This window comes from Panthera onca, chromosome C1 (assembly GCF_046562875.1).
Source record: "Panthera onca isolate mPanOnc1 chromosome C1, mPanOnc1 haplotype 2, whole genome shotgun sequence".
Lineage (NCBI taxonomy): Eukaryota > Metazoa > Chordata > Mammalia > Carnivora > Felidae > Panthera > Panthera onca.
The window spans coordinates 103,924,882-103,946,013 of NC_138346.1; the positions used below are offsets into that span (position 1 = coordinate 103,924,882).

At 52.2% G+C, this 21,132-nt stretch overlaps 1 long non-coding RNA gene across 1 annotated transcript; it reads right to left on the minus strand.

The window, feature by feature from the left end:
* Window positions 1–218: 218 nt before the first annotated feature.
* Window positions 219–17,378, minus strand: LOC132673019 (uncharacterized). The gene is made up of 3 exons (XR_009607834.3): window positions 17,025–17,378; window positions 7,889–8,107; window positions 219–1,277 (listed from the first exon to the last, which is right to left on the minus strand). It is a non-coding gene; the product is annotated as an uncharacterized LOC132673019 (long non-coding RNA).
* Window positions 17,379–21,132: the final 3,754 nt, after the last annotated feature.

Consider the following 21,132-nt stretch of genomic DNA (forward strand, 5'->3'; position numbering starts at 1 on the left):
TCCCTCTCTCTGACCTTCCCCCGTTCATGCTCTGTCTCTCTCTGTCTCAAAAATAAATAAACGTTAAAAAAAAATTAAAAAAATAAAATAAACATAAAAAAAATTTTTTTTTAAATGCTCAGAGGTGTAAGACCTGGTCCCCAGACTCAGGGACCTTACAGTTCAATCAATGGCCTGCCACAAGCATTTATTGAGTGCCTACTGTGTACAATGCAAATTAAATACAACAAAGATCTTCCAGAGCTTTCCAGTCACAGAATCCCCTTGTGCCTTCTGACAGTCCTGTGAGGTAGAGCACTGTCATTAGAAAAAGACGAAGGAGGGGAGGACAAGGACGTCTCACTGAATGAATGGGTGGCAGTGGCCATTGCAGGAAACTTCTCGGTGTTTGGGGGCGGGGCAGTGGCTGCAGGCTGGAGAGGTTCCGGAGGGGATCACCTGGACGTGCTCTGAAGGCAAGCCGGGCTGCACAGGTACAGGGCCCAATGCAAAGTGAAAATGGGGGTCCCCCGCTTAAAAAGGCAGGAAATCGTGTCACTAAAAACCCCAAAATGCAAACTTTTTCCCTCCTGTGGTTTCTGTCTGTTTCAACTTGCCATAGTGATTGCTTGCTATTTAATGTCACTCTAAATAAATAAAATAAAACTTTTAAATTATTTGCATACATTATGCTGTTTATCTTTATGCTGTGCAATGCCAGTTTTCATGTAAATATAAGAACATTAACTCATATAAAGAATCGCTGAATTACACAGATTGTATTTCATAGCCAGTATATGCATGTGTATTTCGTTCTTGCCAGGACAGCGGAAACTGTTTTTACTTCGCTTCTTGTTATGCACATATCCCATCAACATGCTCTACCGTCAGCTTCCTGCTGAGAAAAGCGAGCCCTGAAGGAAAAGAAACCGTGGGCTGCCTCATCTTTCCCTTTTCTTTGGGCCTCATTGCCAGCGTCAGTGGTCGGCTGGTACAGGACAGTAACATGTAAGACGGCATGTGGCAGGGAGGGCCCCTCAGTTGTTCCTGGTTCCTACAGGAACCAGGGCCTTCTTTCTGCATTGGAAGCGAGTTCTGGTTCAAACGGAAAGCGTGACCTTTCAGGGCTGTCCGCGCCTGTAATACACTTATCTTGTGCTTGTGCTGAGAGACACTGAGCTCCCACGAATTGTGGGCCCACGGAATCCCGTGCTCATAGGGCATCGCAAACACATGCAGCCGGATTGTGCTTGTCTCCTCCGCTCACAACCGTGCTCCATCATCCCATTGGACCTCACCTGCAATGCACACGAGCAAAGATAAAATTATTAAGAATTTCAAGATGGCGGCACCAGAGCATCAAACCAAGAACGGGGCCCTTCTGGAAGGGGACATTCGTGTGACCACACCGCTGATACGCCTTGAGGCAGGACCTGCACGAAAGACAGGCAGTGTTTATGCAGGTGGGTAGATGGACAGAGGGCATCTTGGTAGCGGCAGGCAAGGGGTGGGGGAGGGGGGGGCTTCACCAAGGATGCAAACTGGGAATTCTCCTGGCAGAGTTCAGGGAAAGCAGAGAAGGACTGATTGAGGATGGGGCTTCATGTTGGCTAATGAGCAGTGAGAAACCAGCAGGACTGGTCAGGAGGGAGGCTGACATCTTGAAACCCTCAGTATCACCAGCACTGGGACTCTTGAACAGGAATGGCATTATTCACAAACCATTCCTCTGTCTCAGGTCTGGATCGGCTCCCCCAGTGTCTTCCTGCCCTTTTATCTCCTTGGGCTTTTCACGCTTGGATGTGATGATCTGTTAAACGGGGGCCAATCCCACTTGATCCCAAGTTCTTTAGGGGAGAGTTAAGTGTTATACTGTATTCTAGAACCTACTTTTAGTGTCTGACATTAGAACTTAAGTAAAAAAAAAAATTGTGGAAGGAAGAAAGAAGATGTCACTTGCTGGGAATTATGTCTTTTAAAGTATTGAATCCAAGTAACTAATTCCTGAAGATATTAAAATTTCATCTTTACAATGGTCGAATCCTTCAGTTTTCCATTAATTTTGATTGGTTTTCCCTTTAGCAGACAAAAGGGAGTGGCAACTTGGCAGAAGAGTGACCGCCAACTAATTATGGAGTGGGTGGGTCTTTTTGCTTTATGGTTGACGTCATCTTGAAAAGCTTTAGGAGATTCACAAACTCGTGGCCCTTATATGGTGGTGATCACATATGAAGAGACCCGGAGAGGGCAAGGGCAGACAACCTTTATCAGATTACATCTTGGCTTAGGTCTATACACCGCCAAGCAGTTGGCTAAAGATGTGAAGTTTCCCTGATTTGGTTTTTGAAATTACAGTACAGAATAAACATTTAAATTCCTGGGTTTTCCCCGAGTTTCCCTCCAGATGTTTGGTGGGGTGTAGATACTGCACCAAATAAATGTGTTCAGAAGTCCAGCACAGCAAATTATAGGCAAGTGGGGGGGGGGGGTGGGGTTGTGTGCCATTTTGCAAGGCCTCGCTGGGACAAAGATGCAGCCACCACGAGGTTCCTCGCACCTTCAGCAGGAGAGATGGGGGTGGGGAGCTCGGCAGGAAGGCTCCGGAACAGCGAGGTGCTTTAGGCAGCGTGGTGTAGCGAGGAATGTACCAGTGAGGCCGACACCCGCCCGAGCTGTCAGAATTCACACTGCCGGAAACGCAGGCTGGAGCTCAGAGGGGGGCGAGGAGGGTGTGCGTACGTGGGAATGTGTAGAAAGACACTGTGTGTCCTTGTTGGCGGCAGCGGCCGTGCTGGGCTGGAGCGGGCGGGAGGCAGGGCTGGGCTCTGGAATCCACTTGTCAGTCTCTGCTCCAGATGTCCGCTCTGGGGGATCAGGGCTGCTGCGCTGGGGAGACTGACAAGTGGTGGTTACATCACTGTCCAAAGGCTTCATGGAAATTGACTCATGCGCTCTCCAAATGCCTTTGATGCTTTCCGGCCCTGGGGCCAAACGAATTTGCACGGTGCTGTTACCCGCCTAGCAGTCACAGGAGGAAAGAAACAGTTGCTTTTGGTGGTTTTAGCTCTGAGATTAAACCGTCTTCGGACGGACAGCAGAAAAAACAGGCTGGAGATTAGATGAAACAAGCCAGGTATGCTGGGGGTGGGAGAAATCTTCCCTCCCTGTCCCCTCCTCGAAGAACACAGACCAGGTGGGGCCCAAGGCGTCCCCTCTTCGAAGATCCCTCGCTGTGAGGGAGGCAGAAGCTACTAAAAATGACATACGGCCATTCAAGGATACCCTCAAAGGCAAGTGGGATCTAGGGGATGTGCCCGCCCAGGAGATACTCTTATGCAAGTCCGCTGTCAGGAGCCGTTTCTAGGATCGTTTGCCGGCTTTGATATCCCAGAGGTAGTTATTCGGGTTATTCACCTGTGAGACCAGGAGCTTGAGAGCTGGTGGCTCATTTATGACTGCCAAGCCCCAAGATGAGACGCCCCCAGATCAGGGTCACTTCCTTGTTCACCAGGGGGCCTGAGGCTGAGCATAAATGTTTCAAACGGCTGCGGGGTACTCTCTGCCTGAAAACCTGGGCTGCCCAGCTCAAAGGAGGTGCAGACCCGCAGGCCTGGGCTTTGCTGCGTTCAGTCTGCCTGCTGGGAAGCGGGATCTGCTGCCTTGCAGGTGGGGAAACGGAGGCCCAGAGACAGTCGGGCCCTACTTTAAGGACCACCACAGAACGGAGTCAAAAGCGGGGACTTCGATCCTGGAACTCAAACCAGCGTCCCACCACTCACGAGCCGCACGACGGTTAACTAGTCCTTCTGAGTCCGTTTCCCCATTTCTAAATGGCGGTGACTATGGTCAACATCACCTTTTCAGGGCATTGCTGGGAGCTTACATGAGGATTCCTATGCAATGGATGATTTTCTGAGAAATTTTGTTGCTGTCTTAGCGTAGTCACCGTTAGGGAATTCATTGCTTTCTGGGGCAACCAGGCCCCGGACCTTCAGGTTCTGGCTTCTGTTGCCCTATGAGTTCAAGGGCTTTGGGAGTTTGGGACCCAACAAGGCAAATTAAATTATAGAGTCCTACAGAGAGAAGGAGTAGAAGTTTCGGTACGCCAAGTGAGTGAGAGGGATTGGTCCAGGTCCAGATGGCCGTTGAGGAAGGAGGAGAGGGACAAAGACAGAGCAGGCGAGAGGACCCGAGCCTCGAAAATGCAGAAACATGCAAGTGTTTCTGCCTGTTGAGAAAATGGCGGCCCTCACACCCGGGACTTCCAGGCACAAACATGGAAGCCCAGCGGCCTTCATGAGGTCCCCCCGATCGGCTAGCTCAGAGGATGGCCACCAGAAGGAGCTGCTCTCCACTGAAGGGGCGATGCTGACTTGGACGGGAAGCCAGACCGGCAGACTTACCCCAAAGGTGCCTGCCACAGCCACCCAGCATGAAGCAAAGAGGCACCGCCAACTGTGGCTTCTTGGAGGGCCTCCAAATCCCCCCGATAGGCCAATAGGGCATAGGGAGGGACTAACGACTGACTATCAAAACTCTCAGTTTTGAGTGGGGAGTCTTGAAACAGATTTAACTGTGCTTAGAGAAACGAACGTGGCATTTCTTGTGCCCAGCTGTCATGAAGGTTCACATCTGCCACCTACAAACAGAGTAAGCAGGGGCGGCTGGGTGGTTCAGTCGGCTAAGCATCTGACTCTTGATTTCGGCCCAGGTCATGATCCCAGGGTGGTGGGATCGAGCCCTGCGTCAGGCTCTGCGCTGAGCGTAAACGAGCCTGCTTGAGATTCTCTCTCTCCCTCTCTCTCTCTCTCTCTTTCTGCCCCTCCCCTGCATGTTTGCACATGCAAGTTCTCTCTCTCTCTCTCAAATAAAAAACAAAACAAAAAGAAAAAAAATAAGCACAGAGTCTACGCTAGGCTAGCCTACAGTAAATGCCCTGCAAATGATAGGTAAGAGAAGGCCCTGTTGAAAACGGACTGACCTATGACCCCGGTCACGCGCCATGCTTAGGCTGTTTGGGGGTAGATGAGGGTAGCCCTTGTGAAGTTGGGGTCAGTGCTGGCTAGCTCCCTCCCCACAGCCTCATGACCAGGCTGCCATGGAAATAAGTCCCAGTCCCAATCCTGCCACACAGGCATTTAGAAAACCAGCTTTCATTCCCAAGGAACCCCGGTGGTCTGTGCAGGCTCTTGAGTACCTTCGAGAATCTCAGCTCTCTGCCTTTTGAGGGGCTCCCCCCACCACCTGCATGAGTTCACCTGCAATAATCACCAATTCCTGGGCAGGATCCCATTGTCCTCAGAATCCTTTGTCCTCGGGCCCCTGAAAATCCTCCCAACAGGTAGCAAACTGCCCCGAGCCAAGCCCCCAGACCTCCCCGGATCCTCATCCTGTTCAGACCGCCTGGGTGGGACGAGTCTCTAAATGACGCAGCCGGTCTGCCAGTCTTGAACACCTTGACTTTAAACCAATGAAAGCTTATTTCTTACATCATCATGCTGGTGAATGGGTGACCATTTCCACCAAAAACCACGCAACACATTATTTCTGACGTTCTCTACGCCTGTTGGCAAAGGGTGGGGCGTGGATCAAGATGACGAAGCACTCAGGGTTTCTGGGGTGGTGGAGTTTCCATGTCAGGCTCCCAGCGCCCTCCTGGCCTGGGTGTTGTGATGAACGGCTTAGAGGACCCGTATTCAGTGCAGGTCCTGTCCTTGTTCAGTGAAGGGACCTTAGAGCCCCCTTAACTGCAGGGGCATCCCCCAAATGTCACACTGGAGCAGGCCCTCGGGACGCTTAGGGCAGCATCAGGACCAGAACTTGGGATCCGCTCCGGTCCCTTGATTAACATGTAAAATAAACGGCTACTTCCTCTCTTTCTGCCCTCTTAAGTCTTGTTCCCAATTAGCTTATGAGCTTCTTGGGAACAGGGCCAAGAGTTCTAGCCACACGATGCTAGATTCATCGTATTCGCTCTTTCTTTAAATATTTATTAAGTGGTTTTCAGAGAATAGAAAAGTTGGCTGAAAAGGCATTTTGGGAAACGAGGGTCTCAGTGGCCAGGCTGAAGAATCTGGATTACAGTCAGGCAAGCCAGGAAGCCACTGACCACCTTTGAGGAGGGATGTGGTTTGACCAAAGCAACGCCCCACAACCACCAAGGGCACCTGGGTACACGCACCACGCCATCTTTCTCCTTGGCCATCCTTCAGATCAGCAGTGTCTCAAGAAGAGGGACCAGAGTGTCTATCATGTACCAGGCGCTGTTAGGAGGCACGAGCCCTGAGCCGCCTGCATGAAGCCCTGACGCTCCCCATCTTCCAGAAGAGGAGGCCAAGGCTAAGAGTGGTTGAGCGGCTCGCTCAGAGGCACACAACAGGAAGGGGGGGGGGCGGATTTCTGCCTCCCCACATTCTCCCCTTACTTGCCCCCAAGCCAAGGCATTGGATTCTGAGTTGCTCTGGAGGTATTTGGAATAAGAGACAGATGCAAAGCAGGCTAGTTCCAGCACTTTCTTGGGAACGGTGGCACAGAAAACAAAATGCTCTCTGGCAACAAAACCCACTACCTGTGTATTGGCCCGTCTGTGCTAAGCAGAGTTCCACAGGGATTATTGTCCCTGAGAGACGGGAGGCGCCATCTGGAGAGCTGAGGAGTCAGGACAAGACCTTCACTGATTACAAGTCACATTAGACAATTACCTTCTCAGCTCCTGGGAGGAAGGCTTGCTGGGTTTGGTCTTTTTCTTTGTGTTGCAAAAAGATAATGCCTGATGAGGACATTCCAGCCTCCTGCCCAATAAACCTGGGCACTGGATCGAGCTTACAATATTTACCACATTAAAAATTACTCTTCAGGGGCGCCTGGGTGGCTCAGTCGGTTGAGCGTCCGACTTCAACTCAGGTCATGATCTCACAGCTCGTGAGTTCAAGCCCCACGTCAGGCTCTGTGCTGACAACTCAGACCCTGGAGCCTGCTTCGGATTCTGTGCCTCCCTCTCTCTCTGCCCCAACCCATTCACATTCTGTCTCTGTCTCTCTCAAAAAATAAATAAAACATTAAAAAAAAATTTTTTAATTACTCTTCAGTTGAGATTAAGAAAGAAAAGCAGTCTCCTCCCCACACTCTTCTTCAACCCAGAGACCCTGACGTTTTCCTCTGTGGAGACAGATTATTCATCCCAATGTGGACGAGCTCTGGGGCAAGGAAATAGGATTTTAAATTTTGCTAATACCCACCATGTCATGAGGGGTATCTTATGGCTCAAGAGACCAACTTGTACTCCTTTTATCTTAGGCCCCGGGTAGCTCACACAGTACAAAGGGGCCAACACAGACCCTAGGACAGACAGACCTGGATTCTGGCCCAAACCCTGCCACTTCCTAGCTGTGTGGCCTTGGGCGGGTTACTCAGCCCCTCTGAGAGTTGATTTTCTCCTACAGAGGACAATTAACTGAATTCTTGAGGGAGTAGATGAGGTAACAAATACAGAGGCACCCGACCCACTGGCTACTCTGGGAATGCTAACTGGTAGCTGATAGCTGATCCTGCTTGGCTCTCCAGGAGTCCCCTGTCCCCAGCTGTGGAGACCAGATTCATAGTCCCCAGCTGTCGCAAGGAAGAGTGGAGTTGGGGGAAAACATGGGCTTTGGGGACACTCAGGCCTAACTCATGCCCTGCTAATCCCTAGCTTTGTGTCTTGGGCAGTGAGCTCTCAGGGCCTCTGTGTTCTCATCTGTGAAATGGGTTTATCTTACTACATGTTCGGCACGGTGTGGTAAGGAAGCTCACGCCCGAGGGGAGGTTTATATTAATACTTCATTTGTTTATATTAATTTATGTTTATGAATATTTATATTTATATTAATTTATATTAATCTTTTATATTAATAAAGGTTTATACTCATACTTCATTTGTTGAGACCTGACTGGTCCCCAGCCTGGAGGCACCCGGGTAGGGGTTCTGCCGGAGAATCCATCAGGGAACCATCCATTGTCAGCAGACTAAATAGATCTGTCTCACCCATACACGTCTGAATACTTTTCAAATGTCCACAGATGCCGCTGTCATGAATGGAATATAGATTCTAAGGTGCTGCTGAAGTTGTTTGCTCTCAGACGGCGGAAGCTGAGAAAGCACAAAAGAGGAACATTTTGTTTAGCACGAAATAGGGTCTCTCTCCTTGCAGCCAAAAAGGTTAGAAATCTGGTCCACAACCAGAGTCCTATGTGATGCTGGATCTAGAGCCTGGTGGTGGCTTCCTACAGAGGAGGCAGTCCTTGGGCCAGCCCTCCGCCCCCCCAGCTCCCTCCTTCCCTCCCCGGGATCCCGGGGAGAGAGGTGCCATCACCCCCTGAACCGAGAACTTTGGGGACTCCTCTATGGGACCTCTACCCTGTGCCCTTCGCAGGTCCTCTCTGATTTCATCTGCATCACGACCTTAAGAGCAAAATGTTACTACACGGGCCCATTTTACAGGTGGGGACACTGAGGCACGGAACGGATAACGAACTCATCCCAGGTAGCGCAGATAGGATTTGAACCTAGGCAGTCTAGCTGCCCGAGGCTGGCTCCTGTCCAAGGCTTGAAAGAAGGATTTATGGACGCAGCCGCACCAGCAAGAGCAGTGACATAAAAGCAAATCCCTGAGAGGCCGTGAGTCGGGCAGAGGCCAGTGTGGCCTGGCAGGTCCTTTCTAGCACACCCACCACTGCAAACTCCACAGGTACATCCAGGAAGCTCGAAGTGGCTGGGGGTGGAAAAACTCTGTGGCTGACCGCAGGTCTTTTTCCTTTTCTTTATCCTCAGGTCAGGAAAGCAGGAGAGTGGTATGAATTGCTCCTGCTATAAACGTTGGCATAAAGACTCACAGACCCACACCCCTTGACCACCCCCACTGAAGCCGCTGGGTGACTGCGGAGGCCGACACCCCATAGCACAAGCGCTCTTGTGAACACAGAGCAGGGCGGCACAAAATTTCCCATGAAGGATGCACGTGGAAGGGGCCCTTTGTTTTGTTTTTTTTTTTTAATGTTTATTTTATTTTTGAGAGACACAGAGACAAAGCATGAGTGGGGAGGGACAGAGAGAGAGAGGGAGACACAGAATCCGAAGCAGGCTCCAGGCTCCGAGCTGTCAGCACAGAGCCCGACGCAGGGCTCGAACTCATGCACTGTGAGATTATGACCTGAACCGAAGTCGGACGCCCAACCGACTGAGCCACCCAGGCGCCCCGGGGACCCTCTGTTTAAGGGCGATCTCGCTGAGTGTGGGATCAGGCCGTGAGGCCCAGATGGTGTCCAGAAGTTTCAGGCAGTGACCGTGGAGGGAGATGGCAGACCAGGCCTAGGCCATCATAGGACTCAGAGGAGGCTTTCTGGAAAAGGCCAGACAGGAGGCCTTGAGCTTTTGCGAGCATCTAGGGAGAGGGCCTTGGGAAGGAAGGAAAGGGGGGGATGTTGGGAGCCCCCATGTGGTGGTGGGAAGGCGAGGCCATGTCTGCTGAGGCACCAGTCCTGGTTCGCATCAGTGCACGGGCATTCCCTGAGGCCATGTCATGGTCACCTGTGGCTTCTGTGTGCCAGGTCTGGGGAGCCACTAAGTGAGACATAGTACCTGTAAGTAGGGAGCTCACAGCCCAGATGCAGAGACAGGCCATCTGATGCTGCTTGAGTGCATCAGAACTCCCTGGACGGCTTGAGATTTCTGGGCCCCACCCCCAGAGTTTCTGCTTTAATACGTCTGGGGTGGGACCCGAGAATCTGCATTTCTAACAAGTACCCGGCTGCTGCCTCATGACCACACGTGGAGAACCGTGGGGTTCTAAGACGCAGAGGACAAGCCACTCGGCCGTGAAGCAACCAGACCAGAGAAGGTGTCATGGATGAGGAGAGCACTGGGACGAGCAGAGGACAGGGAGGAACCCCCAGCAGAAAGAAGTACAGACGCAGAAGCGAGGAGAGGACCAAGGGGCAGAACCCCGCCGGACCAGAGCCAGCGGGAGGTACACGTGCGAGCTGGTCGCCAGCCGGCCGTCAGCCTGGACTCAGCCACGGAGGGGGACTTTTTCCTGGAAGCAGCGAGGACTTGTGAGCTGAGAGGGGTCAGCTTGAGGTACCACACTGCTGGAGGCCATCTAAGCTCCCATGGTACTTTCCAGCCTGCAAAACAACTTCCCCCCATAAATGTCCTCACTTTCCCCACCAGCAGCTCTGTGAGTTCCGATGCAGCATTTTTCACCACGCACCGAAAAGGAAACTGAGGCTGCCCCCAGGCGTGAAGTGACTTGCTCCAACTGATGGCACGGGCAGGTAGTGCCAGCACTAGGATCCCAGCCCTCCTACCGGACTTAATTCCCTGCTCTACTGCCCTCCTCAAAGTCCAGAGTCAAGCAAACGCCTTCCCTTGTTCCTGTTAAATAAATGGCTTCGTCACGTTCTTACCGTTAATAATGGCAGGAAGTCAATCTGGCCACGTAACGTGAGAAAGGTAATAGTCCCACGTCAGGAAATCCTGTTGCTTAGAGTGCCTTGGGAATGTTAACTTTCCCACTCTGACCCCGTCGGCATCCTGACCTTCTGCACAGTTGGCTTCCCCGGGCGAAACCGGGCCAGAAATGCTGGGCCCTCGGCCAGGGTCTGATCTGACCTTCATCCTCCAGTAGCAAAGAGTCTTTTCCACGTAGCACCTAGTGGGGGGGGGGGGGGTACGGGACAAAAGGGGGGCCACCAGGAGGCTCCTCTGACTCCTGGGCCCTACGTGGTGGATGATGGGCTGGGGAAAAGAGGAAAGCACCTCGATGCTCAGACACACCCACCCTGGGACAGGTGACCCGTCCCCTCTGGGCTCCTGTTCCCCTGCCCGTAAGTCAAGGAAAGCAAAGCGAGGGTTAAATACACGAGTTGGCACATCGTTGGTGCCAGTGGGTTTGCAAGGGAAGCTCTGCTCTCTTCTGCGAGGGTGGGGCTGGAAGAACAGGAAAGGACCTCACAAGCAGATCAGACCCTAAAGATGTAAACCCCTTGCAACTGCTCCCACGCAGGTGGCTGATGCCATTGACTTATCGCTTCACTCCCTGGCTTATTCTTCCATCCGGTGATCTTATTTTGTAACATACACACCACTCATTTATTTTCACACGTCATTACCTCCCTTCTTCCATCACCTCACCCTGCGTGTTAGGTTGTAACATTATTTATCCAATTATCCACTCCTTCAACAAATAGAAATAGCGCGCTCTGGAAGTGCCGGGCATGGTGAGGTCCTGGGGACACAGGCAGTCTTGCCCTTGAGAAATTCTCCCATCTGTCTGGGAGGCTGACTCTGCTACACAAATCATACAAGAAATGTGCTAATTACAATAATAGTAAGCACTTCGAGGGAGAAGGGCTAGGAGCTAAGAGAGCCCCTAACAGGGTGACCGGCCTGATCCAGCCTGGGTCCACGAACACCTTCTTGAGGAAGGTGACCTTTGAGCTGGGAGCTGGCAGGGGCTCATCTCTCCTGTTTGTCATTGTCCCCACCTGCCCCCTCGCCTGACACCGGTAACTATGCTGTCCTGCTGGCCCCTCTGGGCGCTGACTTTGCAGCTCCTGCTTTATCACCCTGCTGTAGCTGTCCTTTCTTTCGTGGTGCCAAACTGACCCTGAAATCTGGGTGGCGTCCGTGGTGTCTGTCCTTGGAGGCAAATGTCTCCCTCCCAGACCATAATCTCTACCTCGGAAAAGTTCAGCGGCTGGTTCTGACGCCCCACCAGGCCTGGGAATCTCTACTGCAGAGGCCTCAACCACCTCTTGTCATGGTTCCCCAACAAGCACCCCCCGCCCCCTCGCTCACCGTCCTGTGGTCGGTATTGGACGAGAAGACACGGTTCCCACCTTCCCAGAACTTGCCATCACGCAGGACAGCAGCATCACGGAACCCTAACATAAGAAGATTGCATGGGGTGCTTGGGAGGCCCACAGAAGGATGTCCAAGTTAGCCAGGGGGTCAGAGAAGGCTCCCTGGAGGAGGTGACATCTGGTCTGTCTGAAAGAATAAGCAAACAGGGGCAATATTCCAGCCATGGAGAGCAGAGAGTATGGAAATGGGGGCAGAGTAGGTGGGGGGAGACAAAGGCCTTTCTAAGACTGACGGAGATCACTGCAACTGGAAAGTAGAGTGTAAGGGGTGCTTAACCCAGCTGGAAGCATTCAGGAAGGCTTCTTGGAAGCAGCGACACAGGAAGTGAGACGTTCTGAAGGACCAGTCGAGGCCAGCAGGGGAGAGGGAGAAGGATGCCATGGACACTGAGGTAGGGAACCGTACTAGTCAATAATGCTCTGTAACACCTCTCTCCAAAACTTAACAGCTTAAAGCAACAATATCCATGTATTAGCTCTCACGGTTTCTGTGGATCAGGAATTCGGTGGCAACTTGCTGATGGTTCCAGTGTGGCGTCTGTCATCAACGTGTTGGTGGGGCTTACCTGGGGCTGTTGGATCTGCGTCCAAGGCGGCCCCTCACCGGCCTGGCGCACCGGTGCCGGCTGTTGGCGGGAGGCCTCGGTCCCCACCTTGCCCACCCCTCCACAGGGCTGCTAGGGTCCTCGCTGAATGGCAGCTGGCTTCCGCCAGAATGAGTGACCCAAGAGACCAGGTGAAAGCCCAAATGTCTTTCATGACCTGGCTTCATGCTTCTGACTTATTCCACCTATCACATAAGTCGGCACTGTTGCAGCACGGGAGGGGCAGGGCCAAGGCCAGGGCCAGGCAAGTGAGGCACTCCGTTCATGAGCAAAGCGTGAGGGATGCCGGAACACTCGGCACTGCAGGTAAGTGTAATATCGTGTGAAAAGAAAACTAATATAAGACATCCATGGTGAACAAAAGATCAGCATGTAAAACAAAGACAGGACCCAGTGGGGCTGGGATCAGGATGAGGCAAGTGAAGTGAGTGGGCCAGGTGCAGGGGTGGGCCCTTGGCAAGGGTAGGACTCCCCGGAGGCCAAGTTCATTGAGGCCATTCTGGAGACTGGCTACCATAGGGCCGGCCCCACGAGGCCCAGACCGTTCCCCAAGCTTCTCGTTCAGGAACCCGGGAGTCTGAGAAGCAGGTGTGTAGCCCAGATCCAAGGACAGGGAGGGGAGAGTGGGAGAACCTGTTTCTCCGTGAGAGTCACTGAACCAGAGAGAAAAATATCCACATGCAACTCAGATATAAAGAGCAGCCTCATTTCCAGGGAATCGGGGTTGGGGATTGTATCCGTTTCCCAGGGCTACTGTAACAAATTACTACAAACTGGGGGGTTTGGAACAACCGGGGGCTTCTTCTGGGGCCGAGGATGCCTCTCTCCTGGAGTCTACTGGTTACTGACACTCGCTGACTGTCCTTGGCTTGTGGACACATCACTCCAACCTCTGTCTTCATCATTGCTGGTGTTCTCCACCTGTGTCTGCGCCCCAAACTCCCCCTTCATAGGACACTAGTGATTGGATTAGGGCCCACACTAATCCGGTGTAACCTCATCTCAATTTGACTACATCTACAAAGATCTTGTTTCCAAATAAATCACACTCATCTATCGAGCGGCGGGGGGGAGGGGGGGGGAGGAGGAGGGGTTAGGACTTGACCAGATCTTCCAAGGGCACAATTCTACCAACAGCAGCACTGTAGGGTTATTCTAATGGTGGTTAGCTACATCATTAGAATTGGAAGGAAGACAAATATTTAAAAATTCACATTTTGTGCATCTGCTTTTTAAAGTACTAGCAGAAAGCATAAAGTGCTTTTGAATAAAAGTTAAAAAATACAATAAAACATCTACTTTCATGTTGTGTGTTCTAATCTGGTGGGGGAGGGGTAGTCACAGAGCACATGAATGAGATGAAGGGGGATGTGGGACACATGGAGACTGAGACAGGCAGACCATCTCAGAGGCACAGTAAGCAGGAAAGGAAGACAGTGACAAAAGCTCTGAGAGACAGGGTCACCCCCAGGGCCTGCCGGGAGCCTGCCACTGGAGACTTCCAAAGCCTTGTTGCATTTTCGCAACAAAGGGCATAAATGGGGAACTCCCGTTTTGTTGCTTTACCCTTGGGGTAACTAACATAGTAAGATCAGTATTTGGCCTAAAGTCTGAGAGTCCCCGCTTCTGCTCAGACACCGTAGCTCAGAATGTCTCAAGCATACTTTGGTTCTTGCCGAGAAGGTGTCAACATTGGGCAAGTTGGAAGGGACTGAAACGAGTTTCAAGTTCAGGAATGGCAAACAGGTCTTCTCTCTCGTGCCACGCCTCCGCTTGTTTTCCGGAGCACCGTGTGACAGAGCGTCCAGGCTCAGAGAACCACAATTGATTAGTTATGTCTGCCTCTGGTGCAGGAAGGACAAGTAGCAACTTGACATGTTTGCTGTTCCAGACCTAGCAGAAAACACCGCGCTTTGAGAGTGGGAAAACTGAGACCAAGTACGAGAAGATAATATGCCTGAGGTCTCATTGCTCGTTCACAGGAGAGCCCAGTTGTGCCCCGGTCCCCATGTCCACTACACATTGGACTCCTTTTCCTCCATGTCAGTGAGCAGCAACATCCATCGCATTGCCTGGGAGTCATCCTCAGTACCCTCCTCTCTCATCCCCTGCATGCTCAGTTGCCACGTCCTAACTGTTCACCTGCACCTCAACTTGCCCTCAAGCCTTCCATTTCTCTCCATTTCTCCATCATACCCCTAGTCCAAAGGTGTTGTTCCTTGAAGAATTTTGGCAAATTCTGGAGACCTTTTTTGTTGCCATGACTTGTGGTGGGTGCTACAGGCATCTTGTGGGTAGAGGCCAGGGATGTGCTAACCATCCTACAATGTCCAGGACAGTCCCCACAATAGTGGGCTCCACACCCAAGCTGGAACGCCAATAGTGCCGAGGTCAAGATCCTTCCCTAGTCTGAGCCACCATCATCTCTTGCCTAAACCAGCTCAAGAGCTGCTCAGCCAGCCTACCTGACTCCCCCTTATCCCTATAGTCCATTCTCTACCAGGATACCCAAGTCATCTTAAAATTTAAATTCTAATATCATACTTCTGTACAGATTCAATCTCTTCACCGTACCCAGCAGACCCCGTGTGATCCGGCCCTGCCTTTCTCCCCAACCACACCTCTTTCTACCCTCCGGCTCCACCTCTGTGCTATAATCTCACTGGCCTTCCTTCAGATCTGGGGGAGCCATGCTTCCTCCTCCCCCAGAGCCTTTGCAGAAATGTTTCCCTGTGTTGGAAACACCAACCCTCAATCCCAACTTGCCTAGTTAACTCCCCTTCATCCTGTTGAAGTTCTATGAGGAAGGCTTTCTTCACCTCCTGACGTCTTCATAGTAGTTATTGTTGACTGTAACTATGTATTTGTCCGTGAGATTGTGTTGTGACTGTCTTCCTCCTCCCACTGCACTGGGAGTCCCCAGGAGACAAGGAGCAGTATCTGTTTTGATCACTCCCATGTTTTCAGTGTCCATATTGTGTCTATAACCTGGTCGGTTCTCAAGAAATATTTGTTGAGTGAACGAATGAATGAACGAACAAACGAACGAACAACCTCAGGTCTCTGGACACCTTGGCTCTTCGTTAGCCCTATTGCAACCACGGTCTCTCTCTGTTCCTCTTTTCTATTTCTCTGCCCTTCATACTTTTCCTTCTACCCCCTCTGTCTCTCCATTAACTGTCATCTTACTCAGCCAACGGCTATATGTAAGGATTTATTGTGCTGATTAAATGTCATTCTTTGTGAAACAAATTCAGTTGATTTTCTTATTTGCATATCCTTCAACGGATGTTGCCAGGAATGGAAAATAGTCGAATATAATGAGCTGGATGGACGCCTGGCACTGCCTGAAGGCAGGCAGTGCACCAGGTGTCCTTGGGCTGGGAGTCAAAGTCAGTGACCAATAGTTCCCCAGCCCCAGCCGCAAGGGGGACATGGTTGCTGGCTTCGGGACAATGAAAGCTGGTCCTCCTTGAGCTCTGCCCGGGGCTGGCATCTTCTCAACCTGCAAGATTTGGTCAAGCGTCATCTCCTCGGAGAGGCCCTCCCAAGACCACCTATCTAAAGTAGCTCAATGAACAAAAGCCCAACTTGGGAGGCAGAGTGTATACTTGGGAAGAGGCAGAGCTTTGACACATTGTGGAATCATCTCCCTGACGCTTCCCTGCTGTATGAAATTTAAATCTCTCTATGGATTAAGCCAGTCTCAGGTATCTTCTTCCTTGCAGCTGAAAACACTCCGATTGATGCATTTTTACCACGTGTATTCATCACCTCGGGCGGCCATAACAAAACACCACAGATTGGGTGGCTTACACAACAGAAAGGTATCATCCCACACCTCTGGAGGCTGGAAGTCTGAGATCAAGGTGTCAGGTGAGTTGATTCCTTTTGAGAGCCTCGTGAGGGAAGGATTTGTCCCAAGCCTCTCTCCTTGGCTTACAGATGTCAGCATTTCCCCTGAGCGAGCGATCACACCATCTTCTCTCTGTACGTGTCTGTGTCCAAATTTCCTCTTCTTGGAAGATACCAGTCATGTTGGGTTAGGGCCACCCTAATGACTTGTTTTAATTTAATTACCTTTTTAAAAAGATCCTCTCCCTAAAGACAGCTGTATTCTGAGGTAGTGGACGTTAGGACGTCACCATAAGAATGGGGGGTGGGCGGGGGGTGGGGGGCGTGTCTCCTAACACCACAGATCTAGAGCCATTTTCCATCACACGAGGGTGACTCCCGAGGCCGGAGACAGAGACCAGGTGTGGAAACTGCTGCTTCCCTTACAGTAGGGATTGCTGACGGGAGCCCCGTTGGGTCCAGCCACTGGTCCAGAGTGAGAGAAGGCAGGAGTGAAAGCTTCTCTCCAGGACTGAGGTCTCAACAGTCTGGAGAGAAATCACAGCCAATCTAGATTAAAAAAACCAAAACCAAAACCCAAACCATGGCTATAACAGCAGTCACCACGACCCATCACCTCCACGTAGCAGGCACCGCACTGCCGTCTTGTAAACGGGGTCTCCATCAACGCTACCAGGGACTCACAGTTGGGCCACAAGAGGGCTGAGCTCAGAGGTGTTAAGCGCATGCCCAGGGTCTCGCGGCTGGTGCGACAGGCATGGAGACGCTTCTTTCCTCTCCTTTCCAGAAGGAACCCGCCCTTCACTGGTGGGAGCGCAGGAGCCTCCAGCCTACCGGCAACGCCTTCTGGATTCCCCTCTACTTCCAGGTCAAGTCCGTGCACTTCCGGGACACCCGAACCAGGGACCGCATGGGGCCGGGGAGGGGCTAGGGCCTGGCTATTCCAGCCCGGCACAGGATACCTCTGGGGGCCGTCTTACTCCGCATCTCCCTGTAGAGTCCCGACTGCGTGTGGGTCTGAGTCTGTGGCGCCCCATCTTGCTCCCCCGCCTTTTGTCTTTCACAGGCCTGACCCCTCATAAGCCCCTTGCATTGCTAACCCTGTCTCAGTGTCTGTTGCCCAGAGGACCCAAACTGGCTCTGCTGAGGAGGGCCCACCAGGAGTAGAACTATGATCGCCCTCTGGAGGGTCTCAGAATAAGAAATGAGCTGGGCTCTATGAGCCCTGAATGCAAAGCTGGTGGTCATTTTCCCCTAGGCTGATGGGTGTGTAGCCAATGAGCCCAGGGCCCCAGGGAGTGGTGAAGGCATTGCCCAAGGTCACCAGCTGCTTGGTGACAGAGCTGAGGCCAAATTCCAAGGTCCCCGAGCCCCATCTGAGCCTCTTGCATGGGTGTGGACTTCCTGCTCAGCCAAAGTGACTCAGATCTGCAGCCCTGAGGTATGTCCGAGGAGGGAGGAGGCTGGGGGTGGCTAGAGGAGCCAAAAGTCCATCACTGAGCTGCAGGACAGCAAGGACTCTTTGAGGTGCTCCCCAAGGACCTCCTGATGATGCAGAACCGTGTCTCCCAGCAGCAGAACACAGAGGCAGCAAGAGGAGGGGGAATGAGGCCCCTTAAGTCCCTCCCCCAGCTTTGCGTTACCTTTGCCAAGGGAGGCACCATTCCACACCTCAAGTGGGCAGAAAGCCCCCTTTTTCCAGGGGAACTAGGAGTAGTGGGGAAGGTGGTGTGCCAAGAGCCCCTGCCTGGAGCCTGGGACTCCTGCGGTAGCCCATTACGATCCTGTGGAACCAGGGCCTGAGTGCCGGCCTCGTCACGCACTGATTTATGGCTGGGATGACCGGAGACCTCTCCGAAGGGGCTCCTGAAGGCAGCTTGCAGCCCCCACCATCTCCAGGGCTGATATATTTTATGGTCAACAAGAGAGAAAGATGGTTTAGCAGCTTACAGGCACAAAGCACAGCTGTTTATTTTCTAAGGGGCTTCCCAGTGGAGGGCCTCCCTCTCTCCCTCCCTTCCTGAGGCTGCTTTAGTCTGGGTAACAGGGGAATGACAGGACACAACAGGGTCTCTCCAAGGCTGGCAGAGAGCAGGCAAGGGCAAGGGGAGCCTTCCCATCTGGCTCCTACGTGGGGCCGTTCTCTTGCCAAGGGTTCAGCGTTAGATTGGGGGTCCTCAAAGCAGAGGCCCAGCCTGTCCTGTGGGTAAAGGGACACAGTCTGCCCATTCTCATCGGGGAGCCTCTGAAGGCTGCTGCCCCAGGACCCTAGAGTCCGGCTACCCGCCTACCCTTTTGGGCAGGTTGTCTGAGTTGAGCATTTACACTCAAGGCCAGTCCTTCAATGACCTCCCCAGCAAAAACTACACTCCAGATGTCTTTGCAGACCATAAAAGCAACCCGCTGGCACTGCGTTTGAGCTATTAAAATGTGCTGTGTGTGTGTGTGCGTGTGTGTGTGTGTGTGTGTGTGTGTGTGTGTGTGTGTGTTTCCCATCATTGTAGGCAGACAACACGGACTAACAAAAGGCAAAGACTTTAGAACCAGTCAGATCCGGTTCTGCCACTTCACGTTACTACTCCTTGAGCCTTGGACTCCTCATCTGTAAAAGACAAGAATGATGCCTCCTCAAGTTGTCACGATTAGATGCGATAAGGCAGCGAAGCAGAGTCTTGTGTCTGGTCTTTGGCAGCCAGTATTTCTGAAACGTGATTTGACAGCTGTGGTTCCTCACCTGGCAACACTGAAGAATTTGTTTAAGCAGAACCTTGCACACATACCCTTGCATATATCCAGACGCACCAGCTTACGTATTTGGGCACCTGCCTGCATGCACACTGGAAATCAGTAGGGTCTTTGTGCCTGTGTACTTGCTGCCCATTGAGATACATGCATTTTGTGTCCTGGGACACCCGTGCACGTACACACACACACACACACTCCTGCATGTGGGCTGCATGCACATACACAGTCCTGCAGAAACACTCGCTCGCAGTGCACATACAGGTATGGAAGAACAGGTTGACAAATCCGAGAGCCAGACCGGTGAGCACGGTCAACTCAGAGATCAGGTCCCAAGACGAGGAGGGAGGAACAGACTGTCTTAGCTGCTGAAGGACATCTTGAAATAAAAATAGCCCAGCTCAGGCCTGCCAGAAGGGGTGCTGGGCAGCACAGTGGCCCTGATGCCCCGACACCCCCTCCCATCTCTTCTGCCTCAAGGTCCCCAGAGAACTGTCCTGTGCAGTCCAGATACCACATGAAGGAGCCACAGTGAAAGGTAAGGACATGTCATGCTTACCTCAGGGTAAGGGCACGATGGCTGGAGAGCTAGAGGTGGAGAGAGGCGCACCCCTGTTCCTGTAACCCATTGAGTCCCTGAGAGCCATCTCAGGACCACAGACAGGGTGTGGGTATAGCCATCTGCTCAGGCCTGGTGACCCACAGTCCTCACACTGTGCCTGGCCAGCTGCTGTGGTCCTACCAGCATAGGGAGGAGGCAGCAAGCCAGGGTGCTTATAAGACACATGGCTAGGAGAAGGAGAAGCCAGGATCACACCTGCTTCTGTGTTAAGAAGAGTGTTCAAACCTTGGCACACGGGAGCCTAGCTCCTGTGGCCCCCAGCTAGGACAACCAGGGTAGAAGAAAAAGGAAATTAGTACCAATACTATTAGACTAATAAAACTGCAGGTCATAAAATATGTTGCAATCGTTGAATCGCACATTTCAAACAGGTGAATTTTATCGGATGTGAATCACCCTTCAATAAAGATGTTTATATATCTCTCCTCCCTTAACTCCTACACTGTGTTCTTGTGCGGGGCGTTCTGCAAGTTTTTTTTAAGTGGAGTATCTCATTAAACCTTCCCCCAAACCCATTCCATATTCGAAGGAAGATGTAGGCACTGGGTCAAGGTGGTCGAGTTGGCTCCAGAGGCCACTGAGGAAGCCTGGCAGTCTGGGTCATTCCTTCTCGCATTTATTTACATTCATCCACTGAACTGGATGTCCAATCGGAACTGGGCCAGCGGTTCCTGAACTCTGTTATCCAACAGAAACATCATCAGGAATGCTCCTTAAATCGCTAGTTTGTCAACCCACTCCTGCGGTTCTGCCTCAGCGGGCCAGGGGACCTGAGACCTGCTTGGACCTCCCTCCAGTACCCCCTTCCTCCCCACCCCCCACCCCTTGGGGACCCCTGGGGCCAGGTCCCGAGCTGCGGGAGGGAGGGAGCCGGCCACTGGACACCGGGTCAGGACGAAGCTGAGTCACAATGCGTTTGTGCTCAGGTATTAATAGAAACATAAAACCCGGATCAGCCATTTCTTCCCCCACTGGACAAGCCCGGACAGCACGGGCTTCAGCGACTGTGACCTCTGCCGCATATTAAACAGAGGCGGGCGGGTCACATGGACACCTCATTAATTCACCCTCACCATGGGGGGAGGACGGGGAGGTGGGGGGACACAAAGGGCAGATACTCTGCTCCCAGCATTATCAAGGTTAACTAGAGGTACTGCCAGAGGACGCTGGGGAGGGGCAAGGGTCCGGGGGGGCGGGGCCTCGGTGAAAGGAGAAATTAGCGCATCCTTTGTTTGCCCGTCAATAGGTGCGGGAGCCCCCGGGGCTGGGGAACTTTGTTTGCCCAAAGCCCTTAAACAATCCTCCTGCACTTCTGTTTGCATTCTTCATTTGCTCTGCAAACCTGCCCCTCAGAGACAGCTTTGGGGTGGACGCGGGCCCCGCTGCTATTGCCACACTTCCTGCCGGAGAGACCCAGCCCAGTAGGGC